The sequence below is a fragment of the Rutidosis leptorrhynchoides genome, chromosome 1 (assembly GCF_046630445.1).
Source record: "Rutidosis leptorrhynchoides isolate AG116_Rl617_1_P2 chromosome 1, CSIRO_AGI_Rlap_v1, whole genome shotgun sequence".
Lineage (NCBI taxonomy): Eukaryota > Viridiplantae > Streptophyta > Magnoliopsida > Asterales > Asteraceae > Rutidosis > Rutidosis leptorrhynchoides.
Window position 1 is genome coordinate 612,001,747 of NC_092333.1, and position 27,801 is coordinate 612,029,547.

The window sequence follows — 27,801 nt, forward strand, 5'->3', positions numbered from 1 at the left end:
TAAAACCTGCATGTATTCTCATCCCAAAAATATTAGATTTTAAAAGTGGGACTATAACTCACTTTCACAGATTTTTACTTCGTCGGGAAGTAAGATTTGGCCACTGGTTGATTCACGAACCTCAAGTTCCTTGGATAAACCTACTGGAAATGAGAAAAATAGATCTAGCTTCAAAGGATCCTTGGATGGCTTGAAAGTTCTTGTGTTAGAAAGATAACCTACTGTAAGTAACAAAGGTTTCTTGATCTTGGATGATTACTTGGAATGGATTTAGAAAACTTGGAAGTAAACTTGCAATCTTGGAAGTATTCTTGATTTTATGAAACTAGAACTTTTGGAATTTATGAAGAACACTTAGAACTTGAAGATAGAACTTGAGAGAGATCAATTAGATGAAGAAAATTGAAGAATGAAAGTGTTTGTAGGTGTTTTTGGTCGTTGGTGTATGGATTAGATATAAAGTATATGTAATTTTGTTTTCATGTAAACAAGTCATGAATGATTACTCATATTTTTGTAATTTTATGAGATATTTCATGCTAGTTGCCAAATGATGGTTCCCACATGTGTTAGGTGACTCACATGGGCTGCTAAGAGCTGATCATTGGAGTGTATATACCAATAGTACATACATCTAAAAGATGTGTATTGTACGAGTACGAATACGGGTGCATACGAGTAGAATTGTTGATGAAACTGAACGAGGATGTAATTGTAAGCATTTTTGTTAAGTAGAAGCATTTTGATAAGTGTATTGAAGTCTTTCAAAAGTGTATAAATACATATTAAAACACTACATGTATATACATTTTAACTGAGTCGTTAAGTCATCGTTAGTCGTTACATGTAAGTGTTGTTTTGAAACCTTTAGGTTAACGATCTTGTTAAATGTTGTTAACCCAATGTTTATAATATCAAATGAGATTTTAAATTATTATATTATCATGATATTATCATGTATGAATATCTCTTAATATGATATATATACATTAAATGTCTTTACAACGATAATAGTCTTGTTTTTACATATGTAGTTCATTGTTAATATACTTAATGATATGTTTACTTATCATAGTATCATGTTAACTATATATATATCCATATATATGTCATCATATAGATTTTACAAGTTTTAACGTTCGTGAATCACCGGTCAACTTGGGTGGTCAATTGTCTATATGAAACATATTTCAATTAATCAAGTCTTAACAAGTTTGATTGCTTAACATGTTGGAAACACTTAATCATGTAAATAACAATTTCATTTAATATATATATAAACATGGAAAAGTTCGGGTCACTACAACCTTGTGCCAGACTGGAAAATTATAAGGGTGAGCTTTACTATTGCTCCTACAAAGGATAGTAATTGCGTCCGTCACGTTAAAGACCATAATCAAAAGCATGTCACGGGACATTGCCTTAACAGTTGCTTGTTCAACGCTTTCCTTTACAAACGGACGGTAGTTTACCGAAAGGTAATATTCGGAACAAGTAAACTGGAGGTGTTGCTTTCCCAATACAAGGTTAGCAAGTGAGTGACACAAAACCGCAAGTTTTGAGCTAAAATTTTCAAATCTGAAACCCACCAAACCCACAAAAATATTTTGCAAACACCGGTGAAGGGTTATTCCGGAAAACTTATCTAGGGTAAAAGCTAGATTTAATTTTCAAAAAAAAAAGATCAAATGTTTTTATAAAGATCCAATTTCCTTAATGGATCTAAATTTTATAGTCATGTGGGACTGTAAACCACATCGTTACTACCATTGTTTATACCGCCGTATTGAAATCACTGATGTACAAAGTGTGAAGAATAAAGAAGTGATTCTAGTATTTCAAGACTATATTGCTTGAGGACAAGCAACGCTCAAGTGTGGAAATATTTGATAATGTTAAAAACGAACATATATTTCATAGCATTATCCCTCAAGAAAGACAAGCTTTTAGTTGCGATTGTTCTATTTACAAGTGATATTCGTTTAAATAATAAAAGGTGAACACAAAAGACAGATTCGACGAATTGAAGACGCAAACGACCAAAAAGCTCAAAAGTACAAAATACAATCAAAGAGGTTCCAATTATTGATAAGAAACGTCTCAGAATTACAAGAGTACAAGATTCAAAACGCAAAGTACAAGATATTAAATTGTACGCAAGGACGTTTGAAAATCCGGAACCGGGACCAGAGTCAACTCTCAACGCTCGACGCAACGGACTAAAAATTACAAGTCAACTATGCACATGAATATAATATAATATATAATTAATTCTTAAAATTAATATATATATTATATTATATTATAAAACCGTCGGCATAAAAAAACAAAGACTTTTGAGCCTCCCCAGCTGGCCATGCGATCGCATGGCCTTGAAGGGCAAAGCCCATGCGATCGCATGAGCCCTTTTTCCAGGCCTGTCCTATAAAGTTCGCGAGTTTTGGACGCAAAAAAAAACATCTTTTTCTTCTTCACTCAAACGTAGTATATGTATATATAATTTATATTTTAATTTTAATTTTAAATCCTAATAATAAGAGTTTGTTAGCGAATGTTGTAAGGGTGTAAGTCGAAATTCTGTCCGTGTACCGCTACGCTATTTTTAATCATTGTAAGTTATGTTCAACCTTTTTACATTAATGTCTCGTAGCTAAGTTATTATTATGCTTATTTAATCCGAAGTAATCATGATGTTGGGCTAAAAATATTAAAATTGGGTAATTGGGCTTTGTACCATAATTGGGGTTTGGACAAAAGAACGACACTTGTGGAAATTCGACTATGGGCTATTAATGGGCTTTATATTTGTTTAACTAAATGATAGTTTGTTAATGTTAACATAAAGATTTACAATTGGGCATCCCTATAAATAACCATTTACACTCGATCGGATACGATGGGCGGGGTATTTATATGTACGAATAATCGTTCATTTAACCGGACACGGGAATGGATTAATAGTCTATGGAATTATTAAAACAGGGGTGAAATTATGTACAAGGACACTTGGCGTAATTGTTAACAAAGTATTAAAACCTTGGGTTACACGCAGTTGATATCCTGGTGTAATTAATAAACAAAGTAATAAAACCTTGTTACAGTTTAAGTCCCCAATTAGTTGGAATATTTAACTTCGGGTATAAGGATAATTTGACGAGGATACTCGCACTTTATATTTATGACTGATGGACTGTTATGGACAAAAACCAGATGGACATATTAAATAATCCAGGACAAAGGACAATTAACCCATGGGCATAAAACTAAAATCAACACGTCAAACATCATGATTACGGAAGTTTAAATAAGCATAATTCTTTTATTTCATATTTAATTTCCTTTATTTTATATTTAATTGCACTTCTAATTATCGTACTTTTATTTTTTGTTATTGTATTTAATTGCACTTTTAATTATCGTACTTTTTAATTATCGCAAGTTTATTTTATCGCACTTTTATTTATCGCAATTTCATTATCGTTATTTACTTTACGCTTTAAATTAATTCTTTTATTTATTTAATACTTTACATTTGGTTTTAACTGCGACTAAAGTTTTAAAATCGACAAACCGGTCATTAAACGGTAAAAACCCCCCTTTAAAATAATAATATTACTTATATATATATATATATTCGTATTTTTATAAATTAAACTAATATAGCGTTAAGCTTTGATTAAAAGATTCCCTGTGGAACGAACCGGACTTACTAAAAACTACACTACTGTACGATTAGGTACACTGCCTATAAGTGTTGTAGCAAGGTTTAAGTATATCCATTCAATAAATAAATAAATATCTTGTGTAAAATTGTATCGTATTTAATAGTATTTCCTTGTAAAATATAAGCTATTTTATATACACCTCTGCGCATATCACCCTGCCCCAGAACTTGATCCTCTTACATACGGACACTGAGCTGACCTATGCCCCACTTGATGACATCTCCAACATACATCCTCTTGGAACGAACACATCCGAATCTCGTGTCCCACAATACCACATCTCAAACATCTTTTGGTTGAATCTGAACAAGGACCACTATGAGATGATCTGCAACTATAACACCAAGAATTCTGACTTGATGCTGACCCATTCTGTTCTGACCCACTCTTATGTTTCAACTTAACAGACTTCTTTGACTTAGAGTCCGAATGACTCATCGCCTGATCTTGTTGTGACATCTCATAACCTACTATTCTATTCCTTGCTGCTCTGACATCATCCTCTACCATCTTGGCCATAACAAACGCTTGCGATAACGTCGTCGCCATCCTAACCATTGTTCTGTACTCTGGTAAAATTATGTTAACAAAGTGCTGAATTCTGGACTGCTCATCTGGAACCCACTGTTGCACAAACCTTAATTTATCCATATACTGCTCAATCACCTCATCTATCGTCATCTGAGGTGTCATTTTCATTGCCAGAAATTCCGTCTTAATTCGATTGAGGTCATAAGATGAACAATACTGCTCACAAACTTTACTATAAAATTGTTCCCAAGTAATCATGTTCACTTGCTCTTTCGGTATACTAGAAATAACCATATCCCACCAAACCATTGCCCTATTTTTCAACATTCGACTAGCATAAATAACCTGTAATTCTGGTTCGCACTGACATGCCTCAAAAACCTTTTCTATCTCTCTTAACCAGTTAAGGGTTACCGTTGGGTTAGAACTTTCTGAATACTTGGGTGGATTACAATTCAGAAACTGTTTGAACGTACATTTCTTTGGTTGTTGAAACATCGGCGTCTGATACGGACCCCACATCTGATTTGAGAACTGTTGATTAAACTGAGGTGGCATCTGATACTGTTGAGGAAACTGATACTGAGGTGGTAACCATTACTGTTGTTGGAAAGCACTTCCAATTTGTTGATAATTATTTGACTGCACCTGATACCCACTAATCGTTTGATTCGGTACACTACCACTTGGATTCACGGTTACCTGACGTTGTTCTAATTCCCTTATTCGATCACGTGCTTCCTTTAACTTACTTTGTAAATCTAAAATTTGTTCCTGCAGATCCTCTTCTGACACATTTTCGTCTACATCTGGGGCTCTGAATGTTCCGGGGGCTGACGGACCAGTTGCGTTTCCTGTATTATCTGCCATATCTGCACTACCACAACATCTCACACAAACTCTTAGTGGAAAACAGGTTAGTACCTATCAACTAACACATATAATCCCTACATTCACTTAACCTATCCCTTCATATATATTTGACACAACACAAGGTTTGGGAACATGACATTCAACACAATGTACATGCGGCCAAACCTATGCTCTGATACCAAGTTGTAACACCCTAGATTTTTTTTTTAAATCACAGCGAAAGACTTAATTTACATAAATACCCTTAGTTAATTACAAACATGATTATCACAAATCATTAGCTAGTTACTTATTACAAACCACCGGTGTTACGTTAAACAACTAGTTACATATTTATAAAAGTTAAGACATCAGAGTTCGTCTTGTCAAACATATCTCCAAACAACCACTTCTATCCCAAAACCCGCTAACCTCCAAAACCTGCAAGGGAGGAGGTGAGGGGGGTTAGCACAAGGCTAAGTGAATGGAATTATCTAACAGATCTAGCATACAGTACCAAATTGTACAACTACAGCAACTACAACAATCAATGACAGGCAACCGACAACTAACAACTGGCAACTATGCTCCAACTAGAGACTCGGCAGCTTGTACGAGCACACGACCACTAGGTGATCAGTCTAGCGTCTACCGAAAGTCCTTACTACTGAATCTCCAGTATAGTAAATCCACACGCAGGTGATGCGTCATTCAGTACAATACTCAACAAACAGTAGCCAACTGGACCTAACCACAACAAGGTTGACCACTCTGAGCTGAACCTAACAACAATAGGTTCCAACAGGCAACTACAACTTGTGCACACAACTGTTAAGCAACTACCACTACGAACAACAGTCCCTACGACTAGCATGACAACTCTACAATGATCATTATTACAACATATCTACTAAGCATAGCAACTAAAACAATATAACATAGTAGCATAACTTGCTACTCTATACTACACCCGAAGATAATCCCACTCACCGATTACCAGCTACATCTCAGTTATCTTACTTCTGAGCTTCTTCCTTGTTCTTATCACCTGAGAACAACATAACGAAGTCAATATACATATCTCAATAAATAGTATAATCAAATCATACTTTAAACTAGGTCATAACACCATATATTCATAATTTTATGAGTCTACATCATGACTCCATTCAATAATGGCATACAGGTGCGTGCAAAACACGACATACACAGTAAAACTCCTTTTCTGACCCAAAAATAGTTTGATCTAGTTTCTTAAAAGTTCACCATTGAAAATTATTCTTTATTACGATTCTAACGATAGTTTATTCATCAAAAACGGAGTTACGTTTTGAAAGTTACACCCGTTTCAATTTCATAAAAGGTACTGTAGCAAATAGTGGTACTGTAGCAACTCGGGTACTGTAGCAAATAGTGACACTGTAGCAACTCGGGGGTACTGTAGCAAATAATGTAGCAAAATACTGTAGCAACTGGTTTCGAACAAGTTCGCTGATTTCGAACATTTTTCGCCCAAAACTCAATTTTTGAGCGATTTTGATCAAATTTTAAGCACATGGAAGCTACTAAACATATATACAACCTATTTCTAACATCAATTAAGCATAACAAACACCAAACATGAAGATTCAAGCTTAAAATCACACTTTTTATTCAAGAACACAAAACCCATTTAATCAAGAATCAAAGCAAGGATTCAAGTAAACAAACCTGATTAGATGATCACAAGGATACAAGAAATTAGTCACTTATGCTACTAGATCCAATTTCTAATCTTGAATTAAACTAGGGTTTGTGTAGGAGATGAAGTTTGGTACGAGCAAGTTTTTTTTTTATTTTGGGAAATGAGAAGAAATTTCCAGAAACATACATATAAATGGGTTATAAACTTATACCCCATATCACACGGGTATTTACCAGTTATCTTATCTGATAACCTTTCGTATCTCCTTAGGCGGTCCTAACGGAGTCCAAATTAAATAAACCAACCTGTTCTATGACCCTTGTCACAAACTGGTCTCAACTAAACAACCAAATAATTATAAACATATAATTATAAAAATCACTAATTACGCCATACCCCAAGGTACAATGGTCATTTTATCTAGGCCTAAAACGCGGGTGTTACAGTGTCGGCACTCAATAGTTTCTCATTGGCCACTTTAATGGTATAAGTGGTATCTAGTGGGAGTGGTGGAGTGCTAAAAGAATGAATCAAAGTCTTGGATACAAAGCATTTATCGGCACCCGAATCGAATAAACAAGTAACATAAGTGTTGTTGAGAAGAAACGTACCCGTGACTAATTCATTGTCATCTCGGGCTTCCTCGGTGTTGATGTTGAAAGCTCGGCCGCGCGTATTGGGATTATCTTTCTTCTTCGGGCATGCATTTCTATAATGGCCCGTTTGGCCACATTCGTAACAAGTGCCCGTTTTGGTGCATTGGGCCCCTTTCGAGCGATGGGGGCGACACTTTTACATTCGTTGGCCTTATGACCAACTCCTTAGCACCGATGGCAAATTAGCTTGCCACATTCACCAAAGTGGTGCTTGTTGCATTTGTTGCAAAGAGGTAGGTTTCCGGCATAACCTTTCTTGCCGTCGGAGGTGTAAGGCTTCTTGGCAAAGTTGTTGTTGCTTGATTGGGGGGTTTCCCATTTTCTTTTGTTGTTACCCGACTTATCCTCGGCTTTAGGTGCCGGCACTACAATTTCGTCCACCGTTTATATCAACTTGCGGGCCATGTTCAAAGCTTCTTGATGATTAGTGGGTTTGGATGACATTACCCCGTGTTTGATGCTCTTTAGGAGACCATCCATGTAAACTTCAACCCTTAAAGCTTCGGGGTTCACAAGGTTTGGGCACATCAAGGCTAGTTCGGAAAATCGTTGATTATAAGCCTTGAGATCGTTTCCGACCGCTTTCAAAGTTCTTAGCTCTTGTTCGAGCCTTCGGGTTTCTTCACGAGGGAAATATTCAACGATCATCTTTTCCCTTAGGTCGGCCCAAGAGAGGGCGTGAGCTTCATCGGTACCCACCGATTGTACATAGGTGTTCCACCATGTGAGGGCGACACCGGCGAAAGTGTGAGTGGAGTATTTGACCTTATCTTGGTCCCGACAACCGCTTATGCTAAAGACGGCCTCCGTTTGTTCGAACCATCGAGTGAGAGTAACCAGTCCCCCGATCCCATCAAAAGTATGAGGTTTGCACCCCATGAAGGCTTTATAGGAGCACCCCTCGCTTGAGTTACCGGCTCCTTGATTATTGTTGTTGTGGTTGTTGTTATTGTTGTTGTTGGAGGAGTGACCAGCCATGGCTGCATCCACGGCGGTGGCTATCATTCGTTATAGAGCTTGTTTGGGAGTGTCATGGCGTGACACACGACTAGGAGGCATTGTTCCTTCAAAACACAAGAATACCGTTGATTAGTATTTTCAATAATACTAATCATGATATGGAATAAGGATAGAGGAAAAAATTTTCCTTGACTCGCCTTAAATTCTTTATGCCACAATGTCGGAACGTTCACATGAGTCACCGTAATATAATCCCGGAAATTATATTACCCTGATTCATATGTGCATTCGACATCATTTCATATAGTCAAGGTGGCGTGTCAATCAAATTAAACAACGTGAGATTAAGATGAACAAAGAGTAGATATGAGTAGAAACGTTCGAGTATAAATGCACAAGTAGTCAAGTAATTCCTACTTCAAGTCTATATGCCGGTTGTAGTCTAGACTCACTAATGTACCCTATGACTAGGGGTTGACACCAATGAACTCTAAATCCCTACAACCAACGCTCTGATACCATCTGTAGCGACCCGACAAAATCGTCATTGACGGCGCCGACTACTTAGGTCCCATTACGTGGTCATAAGTCTTTAAAATAACGTTTGACCGAAAATATGTCGCATTCATTTCAAAAGTTAGGATTTGTTCCCAAGTTTACAAGAATCGTTCATCCAAAAGTTACGTTACAAAGTTATAAGTACAATTGAAATCTATGCGACACGATTTAAAAGTAGCCAAAAGATGCTCCATGTATGCATGTATATACTCGACATCCAAGCAAGTATCAAAAGTAATGAGCGGAAGCATGTATCACTAAACGTTCAAGGACCTGAGAAAAACATAGAAATCTGTCAACGAAAACGTTGGTGAAATCATAGGTTTAAGTAAGTAAGTACAAGTGAACCACAAGATTTGTAACATTGATATAATAGTAATACATTCCAAAAGTTTGTTTCACGAGCACCCAATTATCAATGCTTAACATTCCTTCCATAGAACCCCATCACAATAGTGTTAGAACATACACTGTTTCTCGAAAATATATTTAATTCGTAAACGGTAGCGAACCGTTTAAATGAGGGTTTGTCAAACCCATATGGCCATATAACATAAGTTCTCGCTTACACCCGGCAAGTGTAACTAATGATAATCGAATTGAGGATTTTTGTTCAAACTCGTATGTAGAATGTTTGTTTTCCTGTACTTGTGTTCACTTAGTAAAAAGAAACGTTTATGTTTTCTCATCCCAAATGTAAGTTCAAAAGAGTAAAAGTGGGACTATGATCTCACCTTGAGTGCACGTATGTAAAAGTACTTCAACAAGTAAACGTATGCAAGAACGAATGCTAGTCTTGACCTAAACAAATAGATTGTATCAATAACGGTGAACACAATAGGTCAAAGTTTTCAGTTAGTCCTATGACTCGTTACGACTCGATCATTATAGCATGTGAATCAAATTATCAAGTTTCATGCAAGGTACAAGTATAAAAGCTTGTTAGAATGATTGTATAAGTATTTGGTTAAGTTTGACAAAAAGTCAAACTTTGGTCGGGTCAAAGTCAACGAAAAAGTCAACACGTTCGGGTTGGGTCCCGAACTATTTTTCTGAAGTTTTTATTCATATATAACCATGTTAGAACAAGTTACATGTGAATCGGAGGTGCGTAGCATAGCAAACATTTTTCGAATTTTGACCATGTAGGTCAGAACTTGGACACGCCTTAGGTCGCACCGCGACCCAAGACTGCCGCGCCGCGGCATTTAACGTGTGCTGGTACCTGGTCAGTCTTAAATGTCCAAGTCTCAAATCAAAACTCTTTCAAGCATAAATCACAAACCGCTAACACTTAGAACTCGTATCTTATATCGTTAGAAAGGTAATTTGACAAAGAACACAACTAAATACATATCACCAACCAAAAACATCATTTGCAACAATCGACTTTCCAAGTTAAATGATCAATCAATGCACACCATAAATGCTTCAAATTCATAAATGCACATTTATGATTCGGGAAAATTAAATGCATACATATGACACGCCGTTTCGTAGGTAATCAAACATACAATCTAACTAACCACTTACCAACAACAATTCATGGCATTCAATACATCAAAAATGCATTTAAAGTTCATCAAAACCCTAACTCAAATTCACCAAAATCACTAATCAAGTTTATGGAGTTTTCTAAAGCAACCTACATATCAAATTGAAGCTAGTGATGTTAGGAACACATTTAATACATGCATTTATAACATTTAACCTCATTCAAACAACCAAATCACCAAATCAAACACACCAAAGTTTATGTTCATGCTAGTTACTTCAAATAACAGAATCGAACATATAAATCATATATTCATGTTAGACTTGAGCCATAGACACTAATTAACAACTTTATAAGTTAAAAACATCAAGAACAGAAAATCTAGTAATTTTAGAAAGTTACTCAAACTTGATGAAATCGGTATGGAATTGAAGAGGAAGTTGCAAGGATTCCAAATATGTAATTTGTTTTAATTGAAGCTTGCTAGATGTGATTTAGATTATGAATCTTGGAAATGGATAATTGAAAGAAAATATGAAAGTAGTGAAAGAAAAGAGAAATGAAAATGAAAAAGAAGGGAGGAGGGTGTTGACTAGTCAAAAGCTAGTCACATCTTTGCTCCCTTGGCGAAACTAGTCCCTCGAGTTCGGTTGCGGGTGCGTGAATTACCTAAACGAGATATTTTTAAAACGCGTATTAACGAGGGATGTTATAATCATATAACGGACTTTAAATAATTAAACGAAAAAGTAAACGGAAAAAGGCGGGATGTTACAACTACTATCTGATACAAGATCATGGCTGGTTGCATACAAACAACCAAAGTAAGAAGAAACTCAAAACATATATCTAAGTGAAAAACACATATGATGATCATTCACATATATATGTAGTTAAAAAACACACATATATGATACCTACATAGCCGACCTTAAGTAATCTATTCTGTCCATATTGATGATACAACATATCAATCCAGTGACGGATTTAGGAATCATAGTGACTGGTAGCACAAATAATAATAATAATAATAATAATAATAATAATAATAATAATAATAATAATAATAATAATAATAATAATAATAATAATACTCAGTCACAAATATATTGTAATGTTTTGATTTAGAAGTATTTTCTTTCCAATTTTAACTATAAATTGCGGAGTATGTTTTATGTGTTATATAATATATGATGAATGTTATACCGTTGAAAGTATATTTAAAAACCAATCCATTATCGAAAAATATATAATACAATATTTGAAGTCACAGTTGAAGGAAAGATAGTTTCAAAGTCAAAAAAAGACAATAGATTTAAAACGGAAGGTGTAGTAGTAGTATTAATTAATAGCTATTAATATTAATAGTAATTACTAATTACTAATACTAATAATAACAAATTAATTTTCATTTCCACATAAATACGAAGTAAGCACAATTATACAGAGGTTAAATAAAACTAGATACGGAGTAGTAGATACGAAGTACAACATAAAACTAGATAGGGAGTATGAAATAAGTAGTGTAGATAATGATAGGGGTCCTTTGAAATAAAAAGTGTATATTAAAATAGAATAGCTTAGTGGTCAACATCTCACCTTTCATTTTTCTCCATCTCCTTTCCACTTATTTTAGTCTCCTTGACAGCCACTCTAACTCCATTAAAAGAAAGCTTCCACCTTCACCATATTCTTCCATTAAAACACATAAAATTTCACAAAAATAAAAATTTGTCCATTGAGGGCACCTGACCCGGTTGCCCCAACCTGAATCCGCCCTTTTTTACTGGTGTCACTAGTTGAAAACTCAAAGATTATTTCACTACATCGCATATTTCAGTGGTGTCACGTGCTATCACTCAAGATATACTAGATCCGCCCATGTATCAATCGCTTTATTTCTAGACACACATATGATGATCCTTCATGTTTTAAATCGGCAATATATTATGACTCTCTTAATAGCTACTAAGATATACAGATCTACAGGTTTTGTATTTCCTGCAAATAATTCCATTACTATTTATTCCTTAATTTATTACGTAAACCTAGATAATAAAGCATGTAGACTTCTATTGAGAATCTACAAATCATTTCACAGATCACAAATTCAATAGGCGTATGTATAATAATCATAATCATCATTTCTAATATAATACAAAAAATTGGACAAATATAAACAGAAACAATTACTAGAACATTGTAGGTGAGTTAGCTCAAAATCTACAAAAATCGGTAAAATAAAGCACCAAAATTACGAATGTTGAAATCGTTCTTATGGTAATGTATGACGAGAATCTACGATGTTTCAGAGATCTTTCTTACAAGCTTTGACCATTTGTGACTATTATACCGTTGAATTAATTTCTTGGAGAGGAAAGTAAAACAAAAAACAAAAAATTGATTTTTTTTGATTTTTTTTTTCGAAAAGCAAAAGTATTTTGTTAACCAAACACGAGACAAAGGGGAAGGCCCCTCATGCAAATTACAGTGAGAATTCGATTGATTACAATACATGAGAACAATTCGAAAGCTACAGAAAAAGAAAATAGAACAGGAAACAAAAACATCCTACTTGAGAGAACTATAGAGGTATGCAGACACCAAGTTGTTGAGATTGCAGCTCGCCAATGCATCAGTTCTACCTAATTTTAGCACACACAATAGGATTTGTAATCCACTCGATCCAGTCCAGCCTATTTTCTTTGCTCTAGCCGAAAGCCATTCGAAAGATTTGGATTGAATTTCAAGCAAGGCAGATGCACCTGTCCATGATTTGTTCGAGAATACCTTGTTATTTCGGTTCTTCCAAATTGAATAAGCGCAAATCCACTTCACTGCTTGTCATATAAGAGCTTCCGATTCTGAGAGAGCTCGATTGCATTTACCCCGAAAAGCTTCGTTGATGCTCAAGTTGAAAACATTACTCAAACCCCACCACTTGTAAACCCTTTCCCAAATATCCATTGCATTTTTGCAGAATAAGATACCATGATCAAGAGTTTCGACATCATCATCACAAACGGGGCATCTAACGGAATGTAAATCGATACCTCGTTTGTCTAGTTCAATTCGACTCGGTAAGCGTCGTTTAAGTAATCTCCAAATGAACACCTCCACATTTGTCGGGATGAATTTATTCCTTAAGGTTTCACCCCGCAGCAAGTTTACATGATTATAAGCCTCTTTTTTTTTTTGAATTTTTTTTTAAATGTTAGGATCACATGATCTTGTGAAACGAAGACTTAATTTGAGTGAATGAAATAAATGTAACTGTTTTAAGATGCCAGACATAATACTTTAAGGTTTTGAAATGTCAGATAGAATGAGAGGAAGAAGGAATTAATTTTTGTAATTTATGTGAAGACCCGTCCTAATCCATCCGGACGAAGTCCATATCGATTATAAACGATTCACAACAGTTGATTACATCGCGAGGTACTTGACCTCTATATGATACATTTTACAAACATTGCATTCGTTTTTGAAAAGACAAACTTTCATTACATCGAAAGTTGACAGGCATGCATACCATTTCATAATATATCCAACTATAATTGACTTGATAATAATCTTGATGAACTCGACGACTCGAATGCAACGTCTTTTGAAATATGCCATGAATGACTCCAAGTAATATCTATAAAATGAGCAAATACACAGCGGAAGATTTCTTTCGTACCTGAGAATAAACATGCTTTAAAGTGTCAACCAAAAGGTTGGTGAGTTCATTAGTTTAACTTAAACAATCGTTTCCATCATTTTAATAGACCACAAGATTTCAGATTTCCATTTCTCATAAACATACGTCCCATGCATAGAGACAAAAATATCATTCATATGGATTGAACACCTGGTAACCGACATTAACAATATGCATATATAAGAATATCCCCATCATTCCGGGATCCTCCTTCGGACATGATATAAATTTCGAAGTACTAAAACATCCGGTACTTTGGATGGGGCTTGTTGGGCCCGATAGATCTATCTTTAGGATTCGCGTCAATTAGGGTGTCTGTTCCCTAATTCTTAGATTACCAGACTTAATAAAAAGGGGCATATTCGACTTCGATAATCCAACCATAGAATGTAGTTTCACGTACTTGTGTCAATTTCGTAAAACAGTTATAAAAGTTGCGCATGTATTCTCAGCCCAAAAATATAAAGGGTAAAAAGGCAAATGAAACTCACGATACTGTATTTTGTAGTAAAAATACATATGACGTCATTGAACAATGCAGGGTTGGCCTCGGATTCACGAACCTATATCAATTGTGTATATATTAATACGTATAATGTAAGTTACAAAATTTCATTTATTAATATGTATTATTTATATATTATAGTTTTGTAGAATTTATTCTAACCTTTATTTTAAAACGTATACTTATATTATATTTTAAGTTATATTTTATATATATATCGATTTTATGTATATATCTATAATGATTTACGTTTATATAAATAGTGACATTAATATATTTATATACATATATTTGTGGTTAGTATTGTATTTATGAAATTTTATTAGTTTGTTATGTGAATTATTAATACAATCCTAGTATATACCATAAGTATATATATAGTGTACAAAAGATTTATTTGTTAAAATAATAATTTAGATAATAATGATTTACTAATAATAATAATAATTTTATTAATAATGATAATACTAATAGCAAAAAAAATGAAAATGATAACTGTTAATGATACTAATAATAATAACTCTAAAATAATATTAATACTAATACCATACTTATGTTAATAATAAGGGTTCTAATATTTATAAAATGATAAATGATAATCATAATAATACTAGTAAATATTAATGATGATACTGATAAATATGATATTATTAATTGTAAATGTACTGATGATACTATTATTTATAAACCGGTACAAATTCTAATATTGATGATAATAATATATTTTTATTTCCTTCATAATAATAATAATGATAATCATAATCATAATCCTAATGATGATAAAATACTAAAATGATAAGTTTATTACTAATAATAATATTATTAATACCTATCATAATAATAATAGTAATGTCTATAATACTTTCAAATATGATAACAAGTATGATACTAATAATAACAATAACAATAACAATCAAAACAATCACAATAATAATAATAATACTAATAATAATTAATATATAATAACAATAAAAAAATTAGAAAAGAAAACTACCTCACATGAAAAGAGTTTCAAAAAAAAAAGAAACTACCGTCCTCTGGACTCGATCTCGTGACCACATGCTCACACGCAAACACTCTCGACCATCCCACCAATTCTGATTCTCTGTACTAATATCGAATTTAAATTTTATATATAAACTGTTTTTCTTCTATTCCTCTTCTTCTCCACAAGTCTCATGGATTCAACAAAACATCAATAACCAAAAAAAAAAAAAAAAATCGGGGTTCCCTTTAAAGCTTCAAAACATTACAGAAAAAAAAATAATTTGGGTTCTAAAATAAAAAAAAAAAACACTAAGGCCTACTGCAGCGTCGGTTCTTGGAACAAAACAAAAAAAATTGATTTCGTAATAGATAACATTATAGATAATGTTTATAACACGAAATAGTTTTCTAAACATGTATAAAAACTACTGGAATCGTCAATTTGATCAGAAACATATACACGAACGCGAATTTGTCTCAAGAACAATTGTTGACTTTTTTTAAACTAAACTTTGACTTCAAAATTCAAGATCGATATAAAGATTTGAGAGTTGAGATTTTGCAGATAGATTCAAAGAAAGATTTCTAACCTTTCTGCATTTTTAGATTTTGAAACTTTATTCGAAATTGAATTAAGAGAAAAAAAAATTGGAGCGTGCAGAGAAGAAGAAAACAAAAATATCGCTGTGCTCTTTAATCCCATTGGATTTCCTTTTTATTTGATTTGCAATTATACATAATCATGTTGTAATAATAGAGATCGGTTGATAAAAAATGGAGAAAATGTCAACACAGGTTCACGAGTTGGGAGCAGGAAAGAAACAAAAAAAATAATAATAATAGAGATAAAGGATACAGAGGTCAAGCGTATAATATAGATCCATACTGCTTTTTTTTTAATTAATAATAATAATAATATATAATAACAATACTATTAATATCTAATAATATTAATAAAATTAATAATAATGATAAATATAATATTAATGATAATAATAATTGTAAAAATGATAATAATAATAATAATAATAATAATAATAATAATAATACCATACTAATTATGATAATATTAATATTTTATCGATAATAATAATATTAGTAATAATAATCTAATTTATACATCCAATTTCATCTTTATATGATATAAAGTGATATTATGAATACAAATATTGATATTTGACGATACAAATAACATTACTACAACAACTATATTTGTATTTAAATTTAATTTATTAATATCATCTATTATTATGTAATATTTAATAATTATGTAATATGTATTGTAACATATACTGAATATTATATATTTATGCATTTTAATATAAATATATTATAATATTTATTTACATACTAATTATATTATACTTATGTATGTAATTATGAAAAATATAAATGTTTTATATATGTAAGTATTATATATATTTATTAAAATAGTACATTATTTCATCATAGATATATTATAAATTTCTACATATACATAATATAATAATTATGTATAAAATCATATATATATATATATATATATATATATATATATATATATATATATATATATATAGTTATATTTATGTATATATGTATACTACCATATATATAAAATCATGTTTTAAATGTTGAGTAGATGATTAATTATGTATATTAAACAATTAACTACAAAGTATAACATTGTACATTTAATATTTTGATAACGTTGGTAAAATATGTTTGAATCATTTATATACAATATACTATATATATTCAAAATGAAAATCTTTAGTTATTAAATGTTATCTTTTATAATAACAAAATTACTTAATAGTTCATTAATACTAATATAATTAGTTTTATATATAATTATTTATATTTACATTCTTAGTTACAATTAAAGGTTCGTGAATCGTCGGAAATAGTTAAAGGTCAAATGTTATCATGAAATAGTTCAAACATAATGAGACTCGGTTTAATAGACTTTGCTTATCGAGTCGAATCATATAAGATTATGTTTAAATTTGGTCGGAAATTCCCGGGTCATCACAGTACCTACCCGTTAAAGAAATTTCGTCCCGAAATTTGAGTGAGGTCGTCATAGCTAACAATAAATATGTTTTCCTGACGAATATGAGTTGATAACTTGAGTTTTATCATCATTGAGTAATATTGATAAAAATAATTCGATTATTCGAAGAGTGCGAATGAAGCTATTCACAAAAGGATGAAATGAGAAACAAAGATTTGTTTTTAACTTTTGACGTAGTCAGGTTTGAATTTAGAAAATAAGGCGCGTCTTAACTTTTGACATTGCCTTGGTTGAATTCCGGAATTTAAGGGATTTAAAGAAAATCTTGAAGATCTATAAAATCTGATTCTTCGGGATTTATGGAAATTAAGATCTCTTTAATTAAATACGGTGATCTGCCCCGATTACTACGTCTGATATTTCCAGTATAAATTAAGCTCTTCCTTTCCATTATTCTCACCATTCTTATACTTTCTTTCTTAGTTCATACATCCAAAAGATTCTGAAAATGATTAATCCAGTTCTGATCCTTGTCCTCATCCTTACTATCGCAACAATCATTCTCCTTTTCCAACTTCCACCAGAGGAATCTGCTTTCTTCTACTTCGCCCTCGGGATTATAATGTTTTTAATTCTCCCGTGTCTTTATGTTGCGATAAACATTGATATACACGGTTTGTAATTTATGTGTTGTTATCGGACTTTATATTCTCCCTTATATTTCAAAGCTCTATGCTTTTGTTTTCTCTTCCCGACTTCAAGTCAAGCGAATAATGGTCCAGAATTTATAGATATAGAGTTTCGAATGATTATAATGTTCTAAGCATGAAGGAACGTGATAGCACGATTTGATTTTCAAATTTATCAACATCACGGAAGATAGAACCATCAAGAATACATTTTCTTGATTTGTTACGGAGTTAAGTAGGATGAAAGAGTTATGTAACATGGCACATGATGACGTTATGATCTGTGAATCATCACGTTTCATTTAGAAACTCAGCATGACTTACTGTAATATAATCACGTTGATCAAGTGTCATTATATTATACTAACTCATGCATTAGTTCCCATCATTACTACAATAACATTCATATTTTAAGCTTGAAAATTTACAGAATATAGAAACTAACAGTTTCTATATGATGTAATACTGATAGCACGAAAAGATTAATGATTTCAGATAAGAATAGTTATAAAAATATCTCCAGAAATATGGAGGATATTTATAATGAAAGGTACGATAATATCTCAGAATATCTAAGATCATAGGATGATAGAAACTATTGTCTGCAAGGGTTTAGAGTAAGGAGCAAGTTATTCACTATAGACTTTAGCAGACATTGAATTATTTGGATTCTTTGAAGTCAAACTTATTCTTTGTGATTTATCCACGGCTTTCTTCATAGTTTCGCATAATCTGCTTTTCGGTACTATATTTTCTATTGAATGTTTCCAATATATTGATACACAGGAAGCACGAAGAGGTATATAATTTCGGACGAGAATATTTATGAAAATATCCTCAGAAATATCAAAGATATTGATGATGATATTTTGGAATTTCTAAGTTCGACGGTTGATGGAGAAAGATTTTCCGAAAGATTTTAACATGACTTCGGAGCAAGATATTCTCTAAAGATTTCAACGGATCCAGAATTACCTGAATCCTTTGAATATAGGATTTGGTCCTTGTATTTGTCCTTGGTCTCCTTCATGGGTAACTCAATCTGTTTTTCAATACCCAATTTTCTATCGAGCGTTCCTAACACTCCTTTCTTTATCATCAAACTTTTGTCCGTTTAGACCATCTACCATTTTTCTGTTTCCTCTGCATTTAATGCTATGATATCTGAATCATCGGTTATTAATCCGAGGTGGTTTCAGGAGAATTGTGTTTTTAGATGATTAAACGCTGATGGTAATATGATGGAATATGAAAGGTTACCTGGTAACAATAAAAGAGCACGCGTATATATAAACGTTATAATAAGGTTGTTTCGTACGAAAAGTCGAAGTTGACTTGTTGGAGCTGTGACAAAATTGGCTAATTTTGAAAAGGGATCGCAAAGTTGTTTTTGTTAATAAATGCCAAAGGATCTGACGCGGCTACGTGTTGAACTTTTACACAATTGCCGAGAGTTTCTCAGGTGCATAACTATATGCATAAATCTTTCCTTCCGTAGATAAAGTGCGGTTGATTCATCCTATCGATTGAGGTGTTTTCAAGAATCATGAAAGGTTTGAACGCAGAATGTAATCGTGAAGATACAAATGAGGTTTAAGACGAAATCAAGTGGCAAACTTGAAGAATTGTTTAGTTTCATATGTTATATTCAATATTTTAATTCATTTTAATTGTCCAATGTTATTAGTCCACAGTCGATAGTCCACAGTTGACAGTGCAATCATTCATATATAGTTTAATATATAATATTTGAATTAATTAATACGTATCGTGACCCGTGTACATGTCTCAGACTCGATCACAACTCAAAGTATATATATTATTATAGAATCAACCTCAACCCTGTATAGAGAACTCGATCATTACTGCATATAGAGTGTCTATGGTGATTCCAAATAATATATATAGATGTGTCGATATGATATGTCAAAACCTTGTATACGTGTCCCGATATTTAAAGTGCGTAAAATAAATAACAGAAATTAAATGACGATAAATAAAGTGCGTAAAGTAAATAACAGAAATTAAATGACAATAAATAAAATTGCGAGAATATAAATTGCGATAAAATAAATTGCGATAAATAAATTGCGATAAATAAATTGCGATAAATAAAATGTAATACGGAATTAACAGTTAGCTAGGAACAGTTAGCTAGAATTTTGTTAGCGTGGTTTCTTAATAAAATTTAATATTGTTAATTAGTCTGTTTCTAATCAATTTTTATTGTGTCCATTATTTCTTCATTATGCCACTTGTTGGATTCTGATAGGTCAAAATTCAAATATGAAATTGAATTTGAATAAAAATAGTTATTCTTTGGTGAACGGATAAGTATCCCGGTGGTTGTAAATAGGATAGTGAATAACTGTTGAATCAGATTCGAAGAATATACAGTGTAACTTATTAATGTGAAATTTAAATATTCCTCGGGTATTACCTACCCGTTAAAATATTTTTATTATTAACAGTTTGTACAAAAGAATTTTTAATTACAATCTTTATGAAAACATATATACATATATATTTTCTTCAGATGTAATCATGAATTTAATGAGTTAACATGATATTAAACTCATTTAGTTTTCAGTTGGAACTAGAATAAATAATCTCTAAAACATTAGAGATTACATAATCACCATGTCGAACGAAGATAACTGATGTAGAATGTCATGTAGAATGATGATTATACTCGAGGTATAGATTGAGATGTTGAGGCATGTGATATTGAAATTTGGGTTGTTGGTGGTACTGTTGGTGCCGGTGATTTGGATGAAGCTGGTACGTTTTGCACCATATTTTCCAAGACTACAACTTATGCGCGAAGTTCGTTAACTTCTTCTATTACACCGGGATGATTGTCGGTTCGGACGAGCGGATGAATGAGGTTTAGAATCTGAGATAGTATATGATCGTGATGAGATACTTTGGAAATGAGAGAGAAAATGGTGTCTCGAACAGGTTCGCCGGTAAACGTTTTAGGTTCATTGTCAAGAGGTGAATTTGGTTAGTGGAAATGATCGCCTTCTTCGCGTTTCCATTGATTAAGTCGACTACGAACCCATCTCCAATTCATTCAGAATAGATGATGGCTAATTGATCGATTCATTCCGGTTACTCTGCTTTCGGAGCTCGAGTGGAAATCCATATCGAAATAGCTGTCGGAATAACTATCGAAATAGCTATCGAAATCTGATGGACTCGAACTGGTTGAGGGATTCATCTCGTACGATCAGATGAAGGATTTTCGATAAGAAATAGATTATAGGATGTAGATTAGTACCCTGCAATACATAATTTACATATGCATATATAATACTAAAATCCCATAAGCTATGGAGGAATCTACGGAAGCTGTCAGGCAAAGGTAACAATAACAGATACGCTAAGATATGAATTTAACTATACACTGTCTATGCAATAAAGGCAGTAAGACGTGTCTTAGACTTTAAGGATGATAAGCAAATAATTTTTCGACACTAAATGATAAGCAAAACTTTTGACATGCAAACACGGTCGAAGTCCAGACTCATTAATGCATTCTAACGACTATCAGTTAGACTCACTAATGCAAGACCTGGTTCGCTAAGACCACCGCTCTGATACCAACTGTGAAGACCCGTCCTAATCCATCCGGACGAAGTCCATATCGATTATAAACGATTCACAACAGTTGATTACATCGCGAGGTACTTGACCTCTATATGATACATTTTACAAACATTGCATTCGTTTTTGAAAAGACAAACTTTCATTACATCGAAAGTGGACAGGCATGCATACCATTTCATAATATATCCAACTATAATTGACTTGATAATAATCTTGATGAACTCGACGACTCGAATGCAACGTCTTTTGAAATATGCCATGAATGACTCCAAGTAATATCTATAAAATGAGCAAATACACAGCGGAAGATTTCTTTCGTACCTGAGAATAAACATGCTTTAAAGTGTCAACCAAAAGGTTGGTGAGTTCATTAGTTTAACTTAAACAATCGTTTCCATCATTTTAATAGACCACAAGATTTCAGATTTCCATTTCTCATAAACATACGTCCCATGCATAGAGACAAAAATATCATTCATATGGATTGAACACCTGGTAACCGACATTAACAATATGCATATATAAGAATATCCCCATCATTCCGGGATCCTCCTTCGGACATGATATAAATTTCGAAGTACTAAAACATCCGGTACTTTGGATGGGGCTTGTTGGGCCCGATAGATCTATCTTTAGGATTCGCGTCAATTAGGGTGTCTGTTCCCTAATTCTTAGATTACCAGACTTAATAAAAAGGGGCATATTCGACTTCGATAATCCAACCATAGAATGTAGTTTCACGTACTTGTGTCAATTTCGTAAAACAGTTATAAAAGTTGCGCATGTATTCTCAGCCCAAAAATATAAAGGGTAAAAAGGCAAATGAAACTCACGATACTGTATTTTGTAGTAAAAATACATATGACGTCATTGAACAATGCAGGGTTGGCCTCGGATTCACGAACCTATATCAATTGTGTATATATTAATACGTATAATGTAAGTTACAAAATTTCATTTATTAATATGTATTATTTATATATTATAGTTTTGTAGAATTTATTCTAACCTTTATTTTAAAACGTATACTTATATTATATTTTAAGTTATATTTTATATATATATCGATTTTATGTATATATCTATAATGATTTACGTTTATATAAATAGTGACATTAATATATTTATATACATATATTTGTGGTTAGTATTGTATTTATGAAATTTTATTAGTTTGTTATGTGAATTATTAATACAATCCTAGTATATACCATAAGTATATATATAGTGTACAAAAGATTTATTTGTTAAAATAATAATTTAGATAATAATGATTTACTAATAATAATAATAATTTTATTAATAATGATAATACTAATAGCAAAAAAATGAAAATGATAACTGTTAATGATACTAATAATAATAACTCTAAAATAATATTAATACTAATACCATACTTATGTTAATAATAAGGGTTCTAATATTTATAAAATGATAAATGATAATCATAATAATACTAGTAAATATTAATGATGATACTGATAAATATGATATTATTAATTGTAAATGTACTGATGATACTATTATTTATAAACCGGTACAAATTCTAATATTGATGATAATAATATATTTTTATTTCCTTCATAATAATAATAATGATAATCATAATCATAATCCTAATGATGATAAAATACTAAAATGATAAGTTTATTACTAATAATAATATTATTAATACCTATCATAATAATAATAGTAATGTCTATAATACTTTCAAATATGATAACAAGTATGATACTAATAATAACAATAACAATAACAATCAAAACAATCACAATAATAATAATAATACTAATAATAATTAATATATAATAACAATAAAAAAATTAGAAAAGAAAACTACCTCACATGAAAAGAGTTTCAAAAAAAAAAGAAACTACCGTCCTCTGGACTCGATCTCGTGACCACATGCTCACACGCAAACACTCTCGACCATCCCACCAATTCTGATTCTCTGTACTAATATCGAATTTAAATTTTATATATAAACTGTTTTTCTTCTATTCCTCTTCTTCTCCACAAGTCTCATGGATTCAACAAAACATCAATAACCAAAAAAAAAAAAAAAAATCGGGGTTCCCTTTAAAGCTTCAAAACATTACAGAAAAAAAAATAATTTGGGTTCTAAAATAAAAAAAAAAAAACACTAAGGCCTACTGCAGCGTCGGTTCTTGGAACAAAACAAAAAAAATTGATTTCGTAATAGATAACATTATAGATAATGTTTATAACACGAAATAGTTTTCTAAACATGTATAAAAACTACTGGAATCGTCAATTTGATCAGAAACATATACACGAACGCGAATTTGTCTCAAGAACAATTGTTGACTTTTTTTAAACTAAACTTTGACTTCAAAATTCAAGATCGATATAAAGATTTGAGAGTTGAGATTTTGCAGATAGATTCAAAGAAAGATTTCTAACCTTTCTGCATTTTTAGATTTTGAAACTTTATTCGAAATTGAATTAAGAGAAAAAAAAATTGGAGCGTGCAGAGAAGAAGAAAACAAAAATATCGCTGTGCTCTTTAATCCCATTGGATTTCCTTTTTATTTGATTTGCAATTATACATAATCATGTTGTAATAATAGAGATCGGTTGATAAAAAAATGGAGAAAATGTCAACACAGGTTCACGAGTTGGGAGCAGGAAAGAAACAAAAAAAATAATAATAATAGAGATAAAGGATACAGAGGTCAAGCGTATAATATAGATCCATACTGCTTTTTTTTTAATTAATAATAATAATAATATATAATAACAATACTATTAATATCTAATAATATTAATAAAATTAATAATAATGATAAATATAATATTAATGATAATAATAATTGTAAAAATGATAATAATAATAATAATAATAATAATAATAATAATAATACCATACTAATTATGATAATATTAATATTTTATCGATAATAATAATATTAGTAATAATAATCTAATTTATACATCCAATTTCATCTTTATATGATATAAAGTGATATTATGAATACAAATATTGATATTTGACGATACAAATAACATTACTACAACAACTATATTTGTATTTAAATTTAATTTATTAATATCATCTATTATTATGTAATATTTAATAATTATGTAATATGTATTGTAACATATACTGAATATTATATATTTATGCATTTTAATATAAATATATTATAATATTTATTTACATACTAATTATATTATACTTATGTATGTAATTATGAAAAATATAAATGTTTTATATATGTAAGTATTATATATATTTATTAAAATAGTACATTATTTCATCATAGATATATTATAAATTTCTACATATACATAATATAATAATTATGTATAAAATCATATATATATATATATATATATATATATATATATATATATATATATATATATATATATATATATATATATATATATATATATATATATATATAGTTATATTTATGTATATATGTATACTACCATATATATAAAATCATGTTTTAAATGTTGAGTAGATGATTAATTATGTATATTAAACAATTAACTACAAAGTATAACATTGTACATTTAATATTTTGATAACGTTGGTAAAATATGTTTGAATCATTTATATACAATATACTATATATATTCAAAATGAAAATCTTTAGTTATTAAATGTTATCTTTTATAATAACAAAATTACTTAATAGTTCATTAATACTAATATAATTAGTTTTATATATAATTATTTATATTTACATTCTTAGTTACAATTAAAGGTTCGTGAATCGTCGGAAATAGTTAAAGGTCAAATGTTATCATGAAATAGTTCAAACATAATGAGACTCGGTTTAATAGACTTTGCTTATCGAGTCGAATCATATAAGATTATGTTTAAATTTGGTCGGAAATTCCCGGGTCATCACAATTTAACTAGTTAATGATTACGTGGATAGTCTATGTGAATAGTTTTAACGGACTCGGTTAACCTTTGTTAGGGTGAGGGATAAAATTGGGACTTCAAAATGCTTTTAAAGATGAAAAATGCAGAATATAAAATACATGGATGAAACGGGCACAAGTGAAAAACGCAGGGACGAAATGAGCAATTTTGTCCTTAATTTATCTTTTTATGTGGAAAAAAATCACTCTATATATGGGCAGTGACGGAGCTTGAATATTTATGTTGGAGGGGCCGAACATGACATATTATATCGAGATATCAACCGTTTCTAGTGAAAAATATTAATTTTGAATATGTTAGTGATATCTCTGAGAGAAAATAGTCTCTCCGGGACCAATATCTCTTAATTTCAGGTAACAATCAAAACGAAATTTGTATTCCTTTGAGTTACGAGCGTTTGAAATTTTAAATCGACTAAATTCGAGTCCGTTTGAAGGAAATATAACCAAAGCGGTGGCAACTCACAAAGTTTGCTAGCCTTCACTATTTTGGTCATATCTTCTTCATACGGACCCCGTTTTAATTGATTCAAACGCCCGAACGTCAGTAACTCAGAGGACTACAAATCTCCACTAGCAACTCAAACTTTTGGAGGGGCGAGGGCTCCCTCCTGCCCTAAGAAAGCTCCGCCCTTGTATATGGGATGATTTCTGCATGTTATGAAGTCACGCTTAAATTTTTACGCTAAAATTGTTTGTAATAATCTCGAAACCATATAGAATTGTTTTACCGTTAGTTACGTTCATAAACATACCTACAAAAATATAAATATAAATACATAAAATTATACGATGTTCAAATAGACAACTACATATATACCCCTCAAAAATCACATAAATTACATATTTTTAAAATAAAAGTTTTAAATGTATAATGTAGAATGATTTTAATGAGTGTTTGAAAAGCCATGTTATATAGGTGCATTTTTAGGAGGAGATGCGTAATTGTTTGTTTAAAAATATAAACTTGAATTTCTGGCTATGTCATGTTGTTCAAAGAGGGAGTGTGACTAGATTGTGCGCATAATGCGCAATTAATCCGGTACCAGGTCTCGTGCTCGGGAGGTTTGATTACACGAGGTTTTACCTTCTATGGGGAGCCAATGTGCTCGTTCATATAATGGTTTTCTCGTTTATAAAAAAAAAAAAAAAAAAAAAAAAAAAAAAAAAAAAAAAACTTGTTACTTGTCATCCTGCAAACATATAGAAATAGTTGCAATAACCAAGAATTCGGTGACCATGTGTAGAAAACTTAAAACTAGTTATTAGTTATCTATCATTAAACCGGCCAGTGTTATGCTACATCGTAGTCACACTAAATATGCTTGCATCATTACAGAAATGACATCTACCTTCTGTGATTTTTAGTCGTTATATAAATTTTCGATAAAAAGTAGATAACATGATAGGCCGACCCAGGGCCGGTCCTGTGTTTTCTGGTGACCTGAGCGGGTCGAAAAGATAGGGCCCCTGTAGACAAATAATACACTCACTTTTAGGGGTCGAAACATAGTCAATCTAGGCTAGGGATGAGCGTGGTACGGTTCCGATACCGAACCACTTGGTACTACTTTTATTTTTGACTCTAATATTAGTACCGAATATCGTACCGATAAAATCGATTCGGTACCGGTATGGTTCCGGTATCGGTACGGTAGAAAGTAGTACGATATCCGTTTGGTACCTAAAAAATATATAAAATAAATATATTAAATCATTAATACTTAAATACAATCACAAATAAACTTGAGAAATACACACTAAAATTAAAACAATCAATACACATAAAAGCACCAGACAATTTAAGATCTAGAATTGGAGTGTGTTCATGAAAAAAAAAAAAAAAAAAAAACAAAAAACAAAAAACAAAAAACAAACACAACTAAGATCTAGTGATATTAAATCATAAAATCACATTGTAATA